Raw genomic sequence first — 16205 nt, forward strand, 5'->3', positions numbered from 1 at the left:
AAAGCAGGCAGGCCGGCCATTTTTTTCACGCTCATTGGACTTGTTTAATGCAATGCACCTTTGTATATTCACATGCATTCGCTTCATGCTGTAACCACTGTGCATAAAAATTTGGAAACATGGTATACATTGTATCATTTGCTGTCTAAGTCATGTTTCCCATATTTTCCATTGCAAGATACAAGCCGGTTTGAGTGTTTGGGGCACATTTTAGCTAAAATCATCCTACGGGGCCTAACTGCTTATGCTAAAGCCTGCCTATTTTGAATGGCGTAGTGGTCACTGCAACCTCCAAAAAAATCAGGACTTACTACCCCAATAACCTGCTAACTCACCCCTGAAATACTTACTTATTCACACTATTTTGTTCATTTGACTTGTTTCTAATTTGAAATGCCCATTTTTGTGGGGCCAGAAAGGTGCGTCTTTAAAAGGCGATTTCTACGATACCCCACTTTTGCGCGTCGGACCGCGACTTTTTCCGGAAACGCCGAAAAACCGCAATTTTCTGGAGAACGAGACTTACATCCTCCCCCTCTGCCGCCCACCCACCCAACTGACAGCCAGCCAGCAGACAAGCACAGAGAGTTCCGTGGGTCTGTCTGTGATGTCATAAAGGGCCTGCTGATCAATGGCCAGCTCTCTGATTGGCTGCTGTGTTTGATTGACAGATTGAATCTGGCAGCTGATTGGCTGTCTACCCTAAAGTGCATTACACACCCCTGATGGTACCACTGGCTAAGACTCCACCTCAGCTCATTGATTAATTATAAATTTAGAACAAATGATGGATGAAAGCAGGCAGGCCGGCCATTTTTTCACGCTCATTGGACTTGTTTAATGCAATGCACCTTTGTATATTCACATGCATTCGCTTCATGCTGTAACCACTGTGCATAAAAATTTGGAAACATGGCATACAGTGTATCATTTGCTGTCTAAGTCATGTTTCCCATATTTTCCATTGCAAGATACAAGCCGGTTTGAGAGTTTGGGGCACATTTTAGCTAAAATCATCCTACGGGGCCTAACTGCTTATGCTAAAGCCTGCCTATTTTGAATGGCGTAGTGGTCACTGCAACCTCCAAAAAAATCAGGACTTACTACCCCAATAACCTGCTAACTCACCCCTGAAATACTTACTTATTCACACTATTTTGTTCATTTGACTTGTTTCTAATTTGAAATGCCCATTTTTGTGGGGCCAGAAAGGTGCGTCTTTAAAAGGCGATTTCTACGATACCCCACTTTTGCGCGTCAGACCGCGACTTTTTCCGGAAACGCCGAAAAACCGCAATTTTCAGGAGAAACGAGACGTACATCCTCCCCCTCTGCCGCCCACCCACCCAACTGACAGCCAGCCAGCAGACAAGCACAGAGAGTTCCGTGGGTCTGTCTGTGATGTCATAAAGGGCCTGCTGATCAATGGCCAGCTCTCTGATTGGCTGCTGTGTTTGATTGACAGATTGAATCTGGCAGCTGATTGGCTGTCTACCCTAAAGTGCATTACACACCCCTGATGGTACCACTGGCTAAGACTCCACCTCAGCTCATTGATTAATTATAAATTTAGAACAAATGATGGATGAAAGCAGGCAGGCCGGCCATTTTTTTCACGCTCATTGGACTTGTTTAATGCAATGCACCTTTGTATATTCACATGCATTCGCTTCATGCTGTAACCACTGTGCATAAAAATTTGGAAACATGGTATACATTGTATCATTTGCTGTCTAAGTCATGTTTCCCATATTTTCCATTGCAAGATACAAGCCGGTTTGAGTGTTTGGGGCACATTTTAGCTAAAATCATCCTACGGGGCCTAACTGCTTATGCTAAAGCCTGCCTATTTTGAATGGCGTAGTGGTCACTGCAACCTCCAAAAAAATCAGGACTTACTACCCCAATAACCTGCTAACTCACCCCTGAAATACTTACTTATTCACACTATTTTGTTCATTTGACTTGTTTCTAATTTGAAATGCCCATTTTTGTGGGGCCAGAAAGGTGCGTCTTTAAAAGGCGATTTCTACGATACCCCACTTTTGCGCGTCGGACCGCGACTTTTTCCGGAAACGCCGAAAAACCGCAATTTTCTGGAGAACGAGACTTACATCCTCCCCCTCTGCCGCCCACCCACCCAACTGACAGCCAGCCAGCAGACAAGCACAGAGAGTTCCGTGGGTCTGTCTGTGATGTCATAAAGGGCCTGCTGATCAATGGCCAGCTCTCTGATTGGCTGCTGTGTTTGATTGACAGATTGAATCTGGCAGCTGATTGGCTGTCTACCCTAAAGTGCATTACACACCCCTGATGGTACCACTGGCTAAGACTCCACCTCAGCTCATTGATTAATTATAAATTTAGAACAAATGATGGATGAAAGCAGGCAGGCCGGCCATTTTTTCACGCTCATTGGACTTGTTTAATGCAATGCACCTTTGTATATTCACATGCATTCGCTTCATGCTGTAACCACTGTGCATAAAAATTTGGAAACATGGCATACAGTGTATCATTTGCTGTCTAAGTCATGTTTCCCATATTTTCCATTGCAAGATACAAGCCGGTTTGAGAGTTTGGGGCACATTTTAGCTAAAATCATCCTACGGGGCCTAACTGCTTATGCTAAAGCCTGCCTATTTTGAATGGCGTAGTGGTCACTGCAACCTCCAAAAAAATCAGGACTTACTACCCCAATAACCTGCTAACTCACCCCTGAAATACTTACTTATTCACACTATTTTGTTCATTTGACTTGTTTCTAATTTGAAATGCCCATTTTTGTGGGGCCAGAAAGGTGCGTCTTTAAAAGGCGATTTCTACGATACCCCACTTTTGCGCGTCAGACCGCGACTTTTTCCGGAAACGCCGAAAAACCGCAATTTTCAGGAGAAACGAGACGTACATCCTCCCCCTCTGCCGCCCACCCACCCAACTGACAGCCAGCCAGCAGACAAGCACAGAGAGTTCCGTGGGTCTGTCTGTGATGTCATAAAGGGCCTGCTGATCAATGGCCAGCTCTCTGATTGGCTGCTGTGTTTGATTGACAGATTGAATCTGGCAGCTGATTGGCTGTCTACCCTAAAGTGCATTACACACCCCTGATGGTACCACTGGCTAAGACTCAACCTCAGCTCATTGATTAATTATAAATTTAGAACAAATGATGGATGAAAGCAGGCAGGCCGGCCATTTTTTTCACGCTCATTGGACTTGTTTAATGCCATGCACCTTTGTATATTCACATGCATTCGCTTCATGCTATAACCACTGTGCATAAAAATTTGGAAACATGGCATACAGTGTATCATTTGCTGTCTAAGTCATGTTTCCCATATTTTCCATTGCAAGATACAAGCCGGTTTGAGTGTTTGGGGCACATTTTAGCTAAAATCATCCTACGGGCCTAACTGCTTATGCTAAAGCCTGCCTATTTTGAATGGCGTAGTGGTCACTGCAACCTCCAAAAAAATCAGGACTTACTACCCCAATAACCTGCTAACTCACCCCTGAAATACTTACTTATTCACACTATTTTGTTCATTTGACTTGTTTCTAATTTGAAATGCCCATTTTTGTGGGGCCAGAAAGGTGCGTCTTTAAAAGGCGATTTCTACGATACCCCACTTTTGCGCGTCGGACCGCGACTTTTTCCGTAAACGCTGAAAAACCGCAATTTTCAGGAGAAACGAGACGTACATCCTCCCCCTCTGCCGCCCACCCACCCAACTGACAGCCAGCCAGCAGACAAGCACAGAGAGTTCCGTGGGTCTGTCTGTGATGTCATAAAGGGCCTGCTGATCAATGGCCAGCTCTCTGATTGGCTGCTGTGTTTGATTGACAGATTGAATCTGGCAGCTGATTGGCTGTCTACCCTAAAGTGCATTACACACCCCTGATGGTACCACTGGCTAAGACTCCACCTCAGCTCATTGATTAATTATAAATTTAGAAAAAATGATGGATGAAAGCAGGCAGGCCGGCCATTTTTTTCACGCTCATTGGACTTGTTTAATGCAATGCACCTTTGTATATTCACATGCATTCGCTTCATGCTGTAACCACTGTGCATAAAAATTTGGAAACATGGCATACAGTGTATCATTTGCTGTCTAAGTCATGTTTCCCATATTTTCCATTGCAAGATACAAGCCGGTTTGAGTGTTTGGGGCACATTTTAGCTAAAATCATCCTACGGGGCCTAACTGCTTATGCCAAAGCCTGCCTATTTTGAATGGCGTAGTGGTCACTGCAACCTCCAAAAAAATCAGGACTTACTACCCCAATAACCTGCTAACTCACCCCTGAAATACTTACTTATTCACACTATTTTGTTCATTTGACTTGTTTCTAATTTGAAATGCCCATTTTTGTGGGGCCAGAAAGGTGCGTCTTTAAAAGGCGATTTCTACGATACCCCACTTTTGCGCGTCGGACCGCGACTTTTTCCGGAAACGCCGAAAAACCGCAATTTTCAGGAGAAACGAGACGTACATCCTCCCCCTCTGCCGCCCACCCACCCAACTGACAGCCAGCCAGCAGACAAGCACAGAGAGTTCCGTGGGTCTGTCTGTGATGTCATAAAGGGCCTGCTGATCAATGGCCAGCTCTCTGATTGGCTGCTGTGTTTGATTGACAGATTGAATCTGGCAGCTGATTGGCTGTCTACCCTAAAGTGCATTACACACCCCTGATGGTACCACTTGCTAAGACTCCACCTCAGCTCATTGATTAATTATAAATTTAGAACAAATGATGGATGAAAGCAGGCAGGCCGGCCATTTTTTTCACGCTCATTGGACTTGTTTAATGCAATGCACCTTTGTATATTCACATGCATTCGCTTCATGCTGTAACCACTGTGCATAAAAATTTGGAAACATGGCATACAGTGTATCATTTGCTGTCTAAGTCATGTTTCCCATATTTTCCATTGCAAGATACAAGCCGGTTTGAGAGTTTGGGGCACATTTTAGCTAAAATCATCCTACGGGGCCTAACTGCTTATGCTAAAGCCTGCCTATTTTGAATGGCGTAGTGGTCACTGCAACCTCCAAAAAAATCAGGACTTACTACCCCAATAACCTGCTAACTCACCCCTGAAATACTTACTTATTCACACTATTTTGTTCATTTGACTTGTTTCTAATTTGAAATGCCCATTTTTGTGGGGCCAGAAAGGTGCGTCTTTAAAAGGCGATTTCTACGATACCCCACTTTTGCGCGTCAGACCGCGACTTTTTCCGGAAACACCGAAAAAACGCAATTTTCAGGAGAAACGAGACGTACATCCTCCCCCTCTGCCGCCCACCCACCCAACTGACAGCCAGCCAGCAGACAAGCACAGAGAGTTCCGTGGGTCTGTCTGTGATGTCATAAAGGGCCTGCTGATCAATGGCCAGCTCTCTGATTGGCTGCTGTGTTTGATTGACAGATTGAATCTGGCAGCTGATTGGCTGTCTACCCTAAAGTGCATTACACACCCCTGATGGTACCACTGGCTAAGACTCCACCTCAGCTCATTGATTAATTATAAATTTAGAACAAATGATGGATGAAAGCAGGCAGGCCGGCCATTTTTTTCACGCTCATTGGACTTGTTTAATGCAATGCACCTTTGTATATTCACATGCATTCGCTTCATGCTGTAACCACTGTGCATAAAAATTTGGAAACATGGCATACAGTGTATCATTTGCTGTCTAAGTCATGTTTCCCATATTTTCCATTGCAAGATACAAGCCGGTTTGAGTGTTTGGGGCACATTTTAGCTAAAATCATCCTACGGGCCTAACTACTTATGCTAAAACCTGCCTATTTTGAATGGCGTAGTGGTCACTGCAACCTCCAAAAAAATCAGGACTTACTACCCCAATAACCTGCTAACTCACCCCTGAAATACTTACTTATTCACACTATTTTGTTCATTTGACTTGTTTCTAATTTGAAATGCCCATTTTTGTGGGGCCAGAAAGGTGCGTCTTTAAAAGGCGATTTCTACGATACCCCACTTTTGCGCGTCGGACCGCGACTTTTTCCGGAAACGCAGAAAAACCGCTATTTTCAGGAGAAACGAGACGTACATCCTCCCCCTCTGCCGCCCACCCACCCAACTGACAGCCAGCCAGCAGACAAGCACAGAGAGTTCCGTGGGTCTGTCTGTGATGTCATAAAGGGCCTGCTGATCAATGGCCAGCTCTCTGATTGGCTGCTGTGTTTGATTGACAGATTGAATCTGGCAGCTGATTGGCTGTCTACCCTAAAGTGCATTACACACCCCTGATGGTACCACTGGCTAAGACTCCACCTCAGCTCATTGATTAATTATAAATTTAGAACAAATGATGGATGAAAGCAGGCAGGCCGGCCATTTTTTTCACGCTCATTGGACTTGTTTAATGCAATGCACCTTTGTATATTCACATGCATTCGCTTCATGCTGTAACCACTGTGCATAAAAATATGGAAACATGGCATACAGTGTATCATTTGCTGTCTAAGTCATGTTTCCCATATTTTCCATTGCAAGATACAAGCCGGTTTGAGTGTTTGGGGCACATTTTAGCTAAAATCATCCTACGGGGCCTAACTGCTTATGCTAAAGCCTGCCTATTTTGAATGGCGTAGTGGTCACTGCAACCTCCAAAAAAATCAGGACTTACTACCCCAATAACCTGCTTACTCACCCCTGAAATACTTACTTATTCACACTATTTTGTTCATGTGACTTGTTTCTAATTTGAAATGCCCATTTTTGTGGGGCCAGAAAGGTGCGTCTTTAAAAGGCGATTTCTACGATACCCCACTTTTGCGCGTCGGACCGCGGCTTTTTCCGGAAACGGCGAAAAACCGCAATTTTCAGGAGAAACGAGACGTACATCCTCCCCCTCTGCCGCCCACCCACCCAACTGACAGCCAGCCAGCAGACAAGCACAGAGAGTTCCGTGGGTCTGTCTGTGATGTCATAAAGGGCCTGCTGATCAATGGCCAGCTCTCTGATTGGCTGCTGTGTTTGATTGACAGATTGAATCTGGCAGCTGATTGGCTGTCTACCCTAAAGTGCATTACACACCCCTGATGGTACCACTGGCTAAGACTCCACCTCAGCTCATTGATTAATTATAAATTTAGAACAAATGATGGATGAAAGCAGGCAGGCCGGCCATTTTTTTCACGCTCATTGGACTTGTTTAATACAATGCACCTGTGTATATTCACATGCATTCGCTTCATGCTGTAACCACTGTGCATAAAAATTTGGAAACATGGCATACAGTGTATCATTTGCTGTCTAAGTCATGTTTCCCATATTTTCCATTGCAAGATACAAGCCGGTTTGAGTGTTTGGGGCACATTTTAGCTAAAATCATCCTACGGGGCCTAACTGCTTATGCTAAAGCCTGCCTATTTTGAATGGCGTAGTGGTCACTGCAACCTCCAAAAAAATCAGGACTTACTACCCCAATAACCTGCCAACTCACCCCTGAAATACTTACTTATTCACACTATTTTGTTCATTTGACTTGTTTCTAATTTGAAATGCCCATTTTTGTGGGGCCAGAAAGTTGCGTCTTTAAAAGGCGATTTCTACGATACCCCACTTTTGCGCGTCGGACCGCGACTTTTTCCGGAAGCGCCGAAAAACCGCAATTTTCAGGAGAAACGAGACGTACATCCTCCCCCTCTGCCGCCCACCCACCCAACTGACAGCCAGCCAGCAGACAAGCACAGAGAGTTCCGTGGGTCTGTCTGTGATGTCATAAAGGGCCTGCTGATCAATGGCCAGCTCTCTGATTGGCTGCTGTGTTTGATTGACAGATTGAATCTGGCAGCTGATTGGCTGTCTACCCTAAAGTGCATTACACACCCCTGATGGTACCACTGGCTAAGACTCCACCTCAGCTCATTGATTAATTATAAATTTAGAACAAATGATGGATGAAAGCAGGTAGGCCGGCCATTTTTTTCACGCTCATTGGACTTGTTTAATGCAATGCACCTTTGTATATTCACATGCATTCGCTTCATGCTGTAACCACTGTGCATAAAAATTTGGTAACATGGCATACAGTGTATCATTTGCTGTCTAAGTCATGTTTCCCATATTTTCCATTGCAAGATACAAGCCGGTTTGAGTGTTTGGGGCACATTTTAGCTAAAATCATCCTACGGGGCCTAACTGCTTATGCTAAAGCCTGCCTATTTTGAATGGCGTAGTGGTCACTGCAACCTCCAAAAAAATCAGGACTTACTACCCCAATAACCTGCTAACTCACCCCTGAAATACTTACTTATTCACACTATTTTGTTCATTTGACTTGTTTCTAATTTGAAATGCCCATTTTTGTGGGGCCAGAAAGGTGCGTCTTTAAAAGGCGATTTCTACGATACCCCACTTTTGCGCGTCGGACCGCGACTTTTTCCGGAAACGCCGAAAAACCGCAATTTTCAGGAGAAACGAGACGTACATCCTCCCCCTCTGCCGCCCACCCACCCAACTGACAGCCAGCCAGCAGACAAGCACAGAGAGTTCCGTGGGTCTGTCTGTGATGTCATAAAGGGCCTGCTGATCAATGGCCAGCTCTCTGATTGGCTGCTGTGTTTGATTGACAGATTGAATCTGGCAGCTGATTGGCTGTGTACCCTAAAGTGCATTACACACCCCTGATGGTACCACTGGCTAAGACTCCACCTCAGCTCATTGATTAATTATAAATTTAGAACAAATGATGGATGAAAGCAGGCAGGCCGGCCATTTTTTTCACGCTCATTGGACTTGTTTAATGCAATGCACCTTTGTATATTCACATGCATTCGCTTCATGCTGTAACCACTGTGCATAAAAATTTGGAAACATGGCATACAGTGTATCATTTGCTGTCTAAGTCATGTTTCCCATATTTTCCATTGCAAGATACAAGCCGGTTTGAGTGTTTGGGGCACATTTTAGCTAAAATCATCCTACGGGGCCTAACTGCTTATGCTAAAGCCGGCCTATTTTGAATGGCGTAGTGGTCACTGCAACCTCCAAAAAAATCAGGACTTACTACCCCAATAACCTGCTAACTCACCCCTGAAATACTTACTTATTCACACTATTTTGTTCATTTGACTTGTTTCTAATTTGAAATGCCCATTTTTGTGGGGCCAGAAAGGTGCGTCTTTAAAAGGCGATTTCTACGATACCCCACTTTTGCGCGTCGGACCGCGACTTTTTCCGGAAACGCCGAAAAACCGCAATTTTCAGGAGAAACGAGACGTACATCCTCCCCCTCTGCCGCCCACCCACCCAACTGACAGCCAGCCAGCAGACAAGCACAGAGAGTTCCGTGGGTCTGTCTGTGATGTCATAAAGGGCCTGCTGATCAATGGCCAGCTCTCTGATTGGCTGCTGTGTTTGATTGACAGATTGAATCTGGCAGCTGATTGGCTGTCTACCCTAAAGTGCATTACACACCCCTGATGGTACCACTGGCTAAGACTCCACCTCAGCTCATTGATTAATTATAAATTTAGAACAAATGATGGATGAAAGCAGGCAGGCCGGCCATTTTTTTCACGCTCATTGGACTTGTTTAATGCAATGCACCTTTGTATATTCACATGCATTCGCTTCATGCTGTAACCACTGTGCATAAAAATTTGGAAACATGGCATACAGTGTATCATTTGCTGTCTAAGTCATGTTTCCCATATTTTCCATTGCAAGATACAAGCCGGTTTGAGTGTTTGGGGCACATTTTAGCTAAAATCATCCTACGGGGCCTAACTGCTTATGCTAAAGCCTGCCTATTTTGAATGGCGTAGTGGTCACTGCAACCTCCAAAAAAATCAGGACTTACTACCCCAATAACCTGCTAACTCACCCCTGAAATACTTACTTATTCACACTATTTTGTTCATTTGACTTGTTTCTAATTTGAAATGCCCATTTTTGTGGGGCCAGAAAGGTGCGTCTTTAAAAGGCGATTTCTACGATACCCCACTTTTGCGCGTCGGACCGCGACTTTTTCCGGAAACGCCGAAAAACCGCAATTTTCAGAAAAAACGAAACGTACATCCTCTGCCGCCCACCCACCCAACTGACAGCCAGCCAGCAGACAAGCACAGAGAGTTCCGTGGGTCTGTCTGTGATGTCATAAAGGGCCTGCTGATCAATGGCCAGCTCTCTGATTGGCTGCTGTGTTTGATTGACAGATTGAATCTGGCAGCTGATTGGCTGTCTACCCTAAAGTGCATTACACACCCCTGATGGTACCACTGGCTAAGACTCCACCTCAGCTCATTGATTAATTATAAATTTAGAACAAATGATGGATGAAAGCAGGCAGGCCGGCCATTTTTTTCACGCTCATTGGACTTGTTTAATGCAATGCACCTTTGTATATTCACATGCATTCGCTTCATGCTGTAACCACTGTGCATAAAAATTTGGAAACATGGCATACAGTGTATCATTTGCTGTCTAAGTCATGTTTCCCATATTTTCCATTGCAAGATACAAGCCGGTTTGAGTGTTTGGGGCACATTTTAGCTAAAATCATCCTACGGGGCCTAACTGCTTATGCTAAAGCCTGCCTATTTTGAATGGCGTAGTGGTCACTGCAACCTCCAAAAACATCAGGACTTACTACCCCAATAACCTGCTAACTCACCCCTGAAATACTTACTTATTCACACTATTTTGTTCATTTGACTTGTTTCTAATTTGAAATGCCCATTTTTGTGGGGCCAGAAAGGTGCGTCTTTAAAAGGCGATTTCTACGATACCCCACTTTTGCGCATCGGACCGCGACTTTTTCCGGAAACGCAGAAAAACCGCAATTTTCAGGAGAAACGAGACATACATCCTCCCCCTCTGCCGCCCACCCACCCAACTGACAGCCAGCCAGCAGACAAGCACAGAGAGTTCCGTGGGTCTGTCTGTGCTGTCAAAGAGGGCCTGCTGATCAATGGCCAGCTCTCTGATTGGCTGCGGTGTTTGATTGACAGATTGAATCTGGCAGCTGATTGGCTGTCTACCCTAAAGTGCATTACACACCCCTGATGGTACCACTGGCTAAGAATCCACCTCAGCTCATTGATTAATTATAAATTTAGAACAAATGATGGATGAAAGCAGGCAGGCCGGCCATTTTTTTCACGCTCATTGGACTTGTTTAATGCAATGCACCTTTGTATATTCACATGCATTCGCTTCATGCTGTAACCACTGTGCATAAAAATTTGGAAACATGGCATACAGTGTATCATTTTCTGTCTAAGTCATGTTTCCCATATTTTCCATTGCAAGATACAAGCCGGTTTGAGTGTTTGGGGCACATTTTAGCTAAAATCATCCTACGGGGCCTAACTGCTTATGCTAAAGCCTGCCTATTTTGAATGGCGTAGTGGTCACTGCAACCTCCAAAAAAATCAGGACTTACTACCCCAATAACCTGCTAACTCACCCCTGAAATACTTACTTATTCACACTATTTTGTTCATTTGACTTGTTTCTAATTTGAAATGCCCATTTTTGTGGGGCCAGAAAGGTGCGTCTTTAAAAGGCGATTTCTACGATACCCCACTTTTGCGCGTCAGACCGCGACTTTTTCCGGAAACGCCGAAAAACCGCAATTTTCAGGAGAAACGAGACGTACATCCTCCCCCTCTGCCGCCCACCCACCCAACTGACAGCCAGCCAGCAGACAAGCACAGAGAGTTCCGTGGGTCTGTCTGTGATGTCATAAAGGGCCTGCTGATCAATGGCCAGCTCTCTGATTGGCTGCTGTGTTTGATTGACAGATTGAATCTGGCAGCTGATTGGCTGTCTACCCTAAAGTGCATTACACACCCCTGATGGTACCACTGGCTAAGACTCCACCTCAGCTCATTGATTAATTATAAATTTAGAACAAATGATGGATGAAAGCAGGCAGGCCGGCCATTTTTTTCACGCTCATTGGACTTGTTTAATACAATGCACCTGTGTATATTCACATGCATTCGCTTCATGCTGTAACCACTGTGCATAAAAATTTGGAAACATGGCATACAGTGTATCATTTGCTGTCTAAGTCATGTTTCCCATATTTTCCATTGCAAGATACAAGCCGGTTTGAGTGTTTGGGGCACATTTTAGCTAAAATCATCCTACGGGGCCTAACTGCTTATGCTAAAGCCTGCCTATTTTGAATGGCGTAGTGGTCACTGCAACCTCCAAAAAAATCAGGACTTACTACCCCAATAACCTGCTAACTCACCCCTGAAATACTTACTTATTCACACTATTTTGTTCATTTGACTTGTTTCTAATTTGAAATGCCCATTTTTGTGGGGCCAGAAAGTTGCGTCTTTAAAAGGCGATTTCTACGATACCCCACTTTTGCGCGTCGGACCGCGACTTTTTCCGGAAGCGCCGAAAAACCGCAATTTTCAGGAGAAACGAGACGTACATCCTCCCCCTCTGCCGCCCACCCACCCAACTGACAGCCAGCCAGCAGACAAGCACAGAGAGTTCCGTGGGTCTGTCTGTGATGTCATAAAGGGCCTGCTGATCAATGGCCAGCTCTCTGATTGGCTGCTGTGTTTGATTGACAGATTGAATCTGGCAGCTGATTGGCTGTCTACCCTAAAGTGCATTACACACCCCTGATGGTACCACTGGCTAAGACTCCACCTCAGCTCATTGATTAATTATAAATTTAGAACAAATGATGGATGAAAGCAGGTAGGCCGGCCATTTTTTTCACGCTCATTGGACTTGTTTAATGCAATGCACCTTTGTATATTCACATGCATTCGCTTCATGCTGTAACCACTGTGCATAAAAATTTGGAAACATGGCATACAGTGTATCATTTGCTGTCTAAGTCATGTTTCCCATATTTTCCATTGCAAGATACAAGCCGGTTTGAGTGTTTGGGGCACATTTTAGCTAAAATCATCCTACGGGGCCTAACTGCTTATGCTAAAGCCTGCCTATTTTGAATGGCGTAGTGGTCACTGCAACCTCCAAAAAAATCAGGACTTACTACCCCAATAACCTGCTAACTCACCCCTGAAATACTTACTTATTCACACTATTTTGTTCATTTGACTTGTTTCTAATTTGAAATGCCCATTTTTGTGGGGCCAGAAAGGTGCGTCTTTAAAAGGCGATTTCTACGATACCCCACTTTTGCGCGTCGGACCGCGACTTTTTCCGGAAACGCCGAAAAACCGCAATTTTCAGGAGAAACGAGACGTACATCCTCCCCCTCTGCCGCCCACCCACCCAACTGACAGCCAGCCAGCAGACAAGCACAGAGAGTTCCGTGGGTCTGTCTGTGATGTCATAAAGGGCCTGCTGATCAATGGCCAGCTCTCTGATTGGCTGCTGTGTTTGATTGACAGATTGAATCTGGCAGCTGATTGGCTGTGTACCCTAAAGTGCATTACACACCCCTGATGGTACCACTGGCTAAGACTCCACCTCAGCTCATTGATTAATTATAAATTTAGAACAAATGATGGATGAAAGCAGGCAGGCCGGCCATTTTTTTCACGCTCATTGGACTTGTTTAATGCAATGCACCTTTGTATATTCACATGCATTCGCTTCATGCTGTAACCACTGTGCATAAAAATTTGGAAACATGGCATACAGTGTATCATTTGCTGTCTAAGTCATGTTTCCCATATTTTCCATTGCAAGATACAAGCCGGTTTGAGTGTTTGGGGCACATTTTAGCTAAAATCATCCTACGGGGCCTAACTGCTTATGCTAAAGCCTGCCTATTTTGAATGGCGTAGTGGTCACTGCAACCTCCAAAAAAATCAGGACTTACTACCCCAATAACCTGCTAACTCACCCCTGAAATACTTACTTATTCACACTATTTTGTTCATTTGACTTGTTTCTAATTTGAAATGCCCATTTTTGTGGGGCCAGAAAGGTGCGTCTTTAAAAGGCGATTTCTACGATACCCCACTTTTGCGCGTCGGACCGCGACTTTTTCCGGAAACGCCGAAAAACCGCAATTTTCAGGAGAAACGAGACGTACATCCTCCCCCTCTGCCGCCCACCCACCCAACTGACAGCCAGCCAGCAGACAAGCACAGAGAGTTCCGTGGGTCTGTCTGTGATGTCATAAAGGGCCTGCTGATCAATGGCCAGCTCTCTGATTGGCTGCTGTGTTTGATTGACAGATTGAATCTGGCAGCTGATTGGCTGTCTACCCTAAAGTGCATTACACACCCCTGATGGTACCACTGGCTAAGACTCCACCTCAGCTCATTGATTAATTATAAATTTAGAACAAATGATGGATGAAAGCAGGCAGGCCGGCCATTTTTTTCACGCTCATTGGACTTGTTTAATGCAATGCACCTTTGTATATTCACATGCATTCGCTTCATGCTGTAACCACTGTGCATAAAAATTTGGAAACATGGCATACAGTGTATCATTTGCTGTCTAAGTCATGTTTCCCATATTTTCCATTGCAAGATACAAGCCGGTTTGAGTGTTTGGGGCACATTTTAGCTAAAATCATCCTACGGGGCCTAACTGCTTATGCTAAAGCCTGCCTATTTTGAATGGCGTAGTGGTCACTGCAACCTCCAAAAAAATCAGGACTTACTACCCCAATAACCTGCTAACTCACCCCTGAAATACTTACTTATTCACACTATTTTGTTCATTTGACTTGTTTCTAATTTGAAATGCCCATTTTTGTGGGGCCAGAAAGGTGCGTCTTTAAAAGGCGATTTCTACGATACCCCACTTTTGCGCGTCGGACCGCGACTTTTTCCGGAAACGCCGAAAAACCGCAATTTTCAGAAAAAACGAAACGTACATCCTCTGCCGCCCACCCACCCAACTGACAGCCAGCCAGCAGACAAGCACAGAGAGTTCCGTGGGTCTGTCTGTGATGTCATAAAGGGCCTGCTGATCAATGGCCAGCTCTCTGATTGGCTGCTGTGTTTGATTGACAGATTGAATCTGGCAGCTGATTGGCTGTCTACCCTAAAGTGCATTACACACCCCTGATGGTACCACTGGCTAAGACTCCACCTCAGCTCATTGATTAATTATAAATTTAGAACAAATGATGGATGAAAGCAGGCAGGCCGGCCATTTTTTTCACGCTCATACGACTTGTTTAATGCAATGCACCTTTGTATATTCACATGCATTCGCTTCATGCTGTAACCACTGTGCATAAAAATTTGGAAACATGGCATACAGTGTATCATTTGCTGTCTAAGTCATGTTTCCCATATTTTCCATTGCAAGATACAAGCCGGTTTGAGTGTTTGGGGCACATTTTAGCTAAAATCATCCTACGGGGCCTAACTGCTTATGCTAAAGCCTGCCTATTTTGAATGGCGTAGTGGTCACTGCAACCTCCAAAAACATCAGGACTTACTACCCCAATAACCTGCTAACTCACCCCTGAAATACTTACTTATTCACACTATTTTGTTCATTTGACTTGTTTCTAATTTGAAATGCCCATTTTTGTGGGGCCAGAAAGGTGCGTCTTTAAAAGGCGATTTCTACGATACCCCACTTTTGCGCATCGGACCGCGACTTTTTCCGGAAACGCAGAAAAACCGCAATTTTCAGGAGAAACGAGACATACATCCTCCCCCTCTGCCGCCCACCCACCCAACTGACAGCCAGCCAGCAGACAAGCACAGAGAGTTCCGTGGGTCTGTCTGTGCTGTCATAAAGGGCCTGCTGATCAATGGCCAGCTCTCTGATTGGCTGCGGTGTTTGATTGACAGATTGAATCTGGCAGCTGATTGGCTGTCTACCCTAAAGTGCATTACACACCCCTGATGGTACCACTGGCTAAGAATCCACCTCAGCTCATTGATTAATTATAAATTTAGAACAAATGATGGATGAAAGCAGGCAGGCCGGCCATTTTTTTCACGCTCATTGGACTTGTTTAATGCAATGCACCTTTGTATATTCACATGCATTCGCTTCATGCTGTAACCACTGTGCATAAAAATTTGGAAACATGGCATACAGTGTATCATTTTCTGTCTAAGTCATGTTTCCCATATTTTCCATTGCAAGATACAAGCCGGTTTGAGTGTTTGGGGCACATTTTAGCTAAAATCATCCTACGGGGCCTAACTGCTTATGCTAAAGCCTGCCTATTTTGAATGGCGTAGTGGTCACTGCAACCTCCAAAAAAATCAGGACTTACTACCCCAATAAC

This window comes from Crinia signifera, chromosome 2, assembly GCF_055691185.1.
Source record: "Crinia signifera chromosome 2, ASM5569118v1, whole genome shotgun sequence".
NCBI lineage: Eukaryota > Metazoa > Chordata > Amphibia > Anura > Myobatrachidae > Crinia > Crinia signifera.